Source organism: Tiliqua scincoides, chromosome 1 (assembly GCF_035046505.1).
Source record: "Tiliqua scincoides isolate rTilSci1 chromosome 1, rTilSci1.hap2, whole genome shotgun sequence".
Taxonomy (NCBI): domain Eukaryota; kingdom Metazoa; phylum Chordata; class Lepidosauria; order Squamata; family Scincidae; genus Tiliqua; species Tiliqua scincoides.
The window spans coordinates 217,040,912-217,046,081 of NC_089821.1; the positions used below are offsets into that span (position 1 = coordinate 217,040,912).

At 44.7% G+C, this 5,170-nt stretch overlaps 1 pseudogene; it reads right to left on the minus strand.

Annotated features, from left to right (window-relative positions):
- Positions 1-356: 356 nt before the first annotated feature.
- LOC136637784 (5S ribosomal RNA) lies at positions 357-476 on the minus strand (annotated as a pseudogene).
- Positions 477-5,170: the final 4,694 nt, after the last annotated feature.

Here is a 5,170-nt window from a genome sequence, read left to right on the forward strand (position 1 = left end):
CCCAGCAGATCATTATCCACAAGTCATGCATCATGTCTCTGGCATGGGTCAGATATCACACTGTGCTGAGGCTCTTCAAACTTCCTGGGAAGTATAAAGCTGCAAAAGAAGCCGAGAAGGCAGGATGATGTCAGGAGACTGACTCAATACAGAGTTTGAGCCTGGCTCTTAGAACTTATATGTGGAAAATATATAAAGGAAAATCCACAACTGTGTGATGCAGAATGGTCCAGTATTGTATCATTCTTAGAATTAAGATATTTTTCCTCATGTCTAACAAATCTATTTCCTGTTGGTAGTTTCAATCCACTGGTTCTAGTGGTTGGCAGCCTTCAGTCTCGAAAGACTCTGGTATAAGCCTACAGCACCCGGTATTCCCAGGCGGTCTCCCATCCAAGTACTAACCAGGCCTGACCCTGCTTAGCTTCCAAGATCAGACAAGATCAGGCATGTGCAGGGTCACAGTTGCTGCTAGTCCTACTCTTAGAAGCCACAAAGAGCAAGACCTTCCTTCTTCAACTTGAAAACCCTTCACATACCTGACCATGTCTATCATATCTCTGCTTCGATTTTTTTCTAGGTTAAACATATCAAGCTCTTTTAATTGTTCTTCAAAGGAAACATGAGCCTTTGGAGTTTCCAGATCTTTCACCATCTTACAACCCAGTCCTATCCCCTGCCTTGGTTGATGCAACCAAGCCAAAAAGGTGCATACTGCATCATGTTATGAGGGTATCACCAAAAGGCAAACAAGAGATAAGTAAAAATACTATTAACTTACCTCTGCATACACCCTGGGCCTGTGTATGGGTCTCCTTGGACATACACCACTTATTTTGATGGCGCATGTGCAATGAAGGAAAAGGGACAGGGAGGTTTCTGAAAGAGGGGATAAGATCTGGCATGCACTATTACTGCTGGACTCATCCCCTCCCACCTCCTGCCTGCCCCAATCCCTCTCCTGGAAAACCCATTTCCACCTCCTCCCCACCCACAATCCACCGCATGACTACTGGGCTGGGGCACCTTCCTTATGAGGAAAGGCTACAGCATTTGAGCCTCTTCAGCCTAGAAAAGAGACACCTGAGGGGGGACATGATTGAGACATACAAAATTATGCAGGGGATGGACAGAGTGGATAGAGAGATGCTCTTTACAATCTCACGTAACACCAGAACCAGGAGACAGCCACTAAAATTGAGTGTTGTGAGAGTTAGAACAGACAAGAGAAAATATTTCTTTACTCAGCGTGTGGTCGGTCTGTGGAACTCCTTGCCGCAGGATGTGGTGACGGCATCTGGCCTGGATGCCTTTAAAAGGGGATTGGACAATTTTCTGGAGGAAAAGTCCATTATGGGTTACAAGTCATGATGTGTATGTGCAACCTCCTGATTTTAGAAATGGGCTATGTCAGAATACCAGATGCAAGGGAGGGCACCAGGATGAGATCTCTTGTTATCTGGTGTGCTCCCTGGGGCATTTGGTGGGCCGCTGTGAGATACAGGAAGCTGGACTAGATGGGCCTATGGCCTGATCCAGTGGGGCTGTTCTTATGTTCTTATGAGGGGAAGATTCCTGGAACTCTTGGAGGATACAGCACCCACTTCATCAAGGCATTGGACCTCCTCTCCCCCCGGTTTGGGCAGCCTTCCAGCTGGGACAAGAGTCTGTCATCAGCTCCAGGCCAACCACTGTGGCCTCCCCAGCCATGGGGTGGCATGTAGACAACTCCGGGGCAAGCCTCAACCCTCTGCCGTGACATTGCCGTTGCAGAACATAAAGACTGAGCTAGGGGAGTTCTTGTGACGTAACAAGGCCCACCTCATGAATGTAAAATCCTTGACCGCATTAAACCGACTATCTTAGCCTCTCTTCCAGACTTAATGTCTTCTTCCTCGGCATTGTAAGTATGAGAGGGCCCTCAACATGTGAGAGGAAGCCCTGCCCCATGGGGTGGGCCCCAGCCATGGATATGACACAAAGTCACAGCTGTGGAACTACAGTTGTTGCAGAAGGACATTTTGGTATGCACCAGACACTTTTTGTTCTAGTGTGAGAGTAAATATGATGATCTAATTTTCTGTAAAGATTTTCTATATTTAAATTTTTTTAGAGACTTAGTAGTGTGTTTAGTTTTCTGTATTACTGTATCCAGCTGCTGACACTGTGTGGGCAGGTAGACCTGGGCTCCACATTGGGAAGTACAGTAGACCAGCGCTCCAAAGACCCTTCCTGCTATTGTTTTACCTCTTCCCCACCCCTGTTCTTTCCACCAGGTCACCACTTTCCCCCTCTCTAGGGAAAGGGCCCAAAATAAACTTTAACCCATGATAAAATTCCTCCTGGTTGTACATGGTCCGTGCCAATTCCAATTTTTGTCTCAGTGGTCCACAGGTTCCTAAGAGTTGGGAACCACTGTTTTAAAGTGGTGTCACCTTATATTTCACTGGGGAAGCGCAATGGTCCCCCTTCACTCCAGCATGGCATCTTTTCAAGTGGCTGGTGCTGGTGTTGCTTCTCCATCTCTTTTTAGGTTGAGAGCACTTTGGAGACAGGGAACCATTGATTGATTGATTTTGCTGTGTAAACCACTCCATGAACAACCTTTTGTTGAAAAGCACTATGTAAACATTATTAATCTTATTAATTGTAATATGTTCGACTTAACTGGTGTATGCATTTTGACTTGGCTTGTTGCAAGTTCAGAACTTCAGACAGGGATCAAGGACACTAGGAGGTCAGGAGTAAGTTTATTCCATTGCTAGCAATGTGTCCCAGCGGGATCTTTCCCAAAGGCTGGGCCCCGAAAAATTCAGGACTCCTAGCTTTTATACATGTCAGATTTAACTTTGATTGACATACAACAAGCAACCTATCTCAGCAGCTCTAGCATACCACGTGAATCTCCGCCTCTGCCTACATCTTCCACTATTCAACACGCTGTACCTTATATGCCATTTAAAAATATGTGAAATATTTCTAAACTGCAAAGGTCCCATCTCCTCCTCCCTGCATTGGCTAATAGCACGCTTGCAAAAGTCCCTGTTCTCCTCCGACCTCCTGCCCTGTTGCGGTTAAGCTAGCCGTTTCCTGTTATTGAGGTTTTAGCTCTGTGAAACAACTTCTGCAGTCAAAGCTTGTGTCTGCAACACCACTTCCTCTTTAACACAGACACGGGTATTTTTAAGCATTCAGCTGAACTAAGCGACCAAGTACAAGGGCCTACTTTAGCCAAGCACTAAAGTTGGCTACTAAAGCCAAGCACCAAGAACAGGCTCAGATAACTCTGGTCATGTACAAAATCCCGGAAATTTCTGCTAGACTCTTCCCACAGGCTTACTTTCTTGATTTATGTGCTCTGCATATGAAGTGAGTTCGCTGCCATGCATTCACTTACTGTCTTTGAGATGAGTAGAAACCTCAGTTCTCCCTATCAGAAACTTATTCTAGATATAAAATTATGTGTCTTTGAATGTATACATACAGAGTCAAATATAGTTTGTGGAATGGCTTTTTCCTTTGAATGAATTAACCTTGCAAATACGTTCACATAAGTCATTTGCCTCTGAATCTATGTTTTCTGCTTTATCTAGAAAGAAAACAAGAAAATATTGGCAAGGCAAGGCAAATCATATTCCAACTAATTCATCTGCTATTTTGGCATTAGCTGTTAGAGCTGCTAAATTACATGTTTAAAAACCTCTCTAGATGGGATTTTCTTTGGCTAATTTGCAATTGCAATCACTGGACAACTGACTTTATGTTATAATCAGGACCTTTAGCCATATCTTGGCTGCCATGATGTCACTCTCTATTAGTAAAGTGAAGGATCTGCCTGTGGACATGCTGGCACCAAAGCAGAAAATGACAGGGGTTGAGGGCATCCCTAGAAGAGGGAGGGATATGCAAAAAATCCTGCTTTTTAAAAAAACAAAAACAAAACAAGGTCTGGTCTTCTTGATGTTTAGAGGACTGTAGCTCAGTGGTAGAGTACATACTTTGAATACAGAAGGTCCTAGGTTCCATTTTTGGTTCTCCAAATAGGGCTGGGAAACCCTGAAGAACTGCTGCCAACACTTAGATCAATGGACCTGGTTCAGGATAATGCAACTTTATAGGGTATGTAAATTGTGATATTGTTCTCAAGCAAGAGCAACACCAGTGCCTCTGGGCAGCTGGTGCAACCTGAATTTACTGTTGATGGTTATGCTAGTACTACTATAAGGTTCAGTCAGTCTCTTGGGTACTAGCAAAGTTGTCCAGTTTTCAGTGGCACCCCTAGAGGGGGGGGGCAAAGTGCTAAGTTTTGCAAGGCACCTCAGTGCACCCTGTAAGCTGCCCCTCCCCCTTGCCGCTGGCGCCATTTTGAACAGCTAGAGAGCAAAGTGGAGGTGTCTCCTCCATGTTGCGCTCTTCTCTCAAAATGGCTCCACTGGCAAGGGGGAGGGGCTGTTTCTAGAGCATGTTGAGGCACTTTGCAAAACATAGCACTTTGGCCACCTGTCCCCTCCTCTGGGAACTCCACTGCTAGTTTCCACAAGGGTTACCCCACTACTAGTTTCCACAGGGTTTCCCCACTACTAGTTTCCATTACAGGTTACAAGCCATGATGTGTATGTGCAACCTCCTGATTTTAGAAATGGGCTATGTCGGAATGCCAGATGCAAGGGAGGGCACCAGAATGTGGTCTCTTGTTATCTGGTGTGCTCCCTGGGGCATTTGGTGGGCCACTGTGAGATACAGGAAGCTGGACTAGATGGGCCTATGGCCTGATCTAGCGGCACTGTTCTTATGGGTTAATCTTAGTGAGATGCAGAAGGGAGACAGAAAGCCTTTTCTCATCTCTCTCTCTCTCTCTCTCTCTCTCTCTCTCTCTCTCTCTCTCTCTCTCTCTTAAAAGTAGGAATATATTCTCTATTGACGACTAAAAGGATGTCAGGAAATATTAAATAATTGAATAAATTTCTAAATAAATATTTAAAAACTCATCAAAATGACATTATGGAGGATGTGGAGGAGCATGTCACTGTTCACCGATTATGTCAGTTATGAGCCAATAGGTGCCCACAATTTTCACACAGCCACATTCCAAACAGTAGTAATGAAAGTGGTAGCTGAGGATGTGGTGAGGGAACAAAATTTTCCCAGATACAAAATATAATAGTTTGAA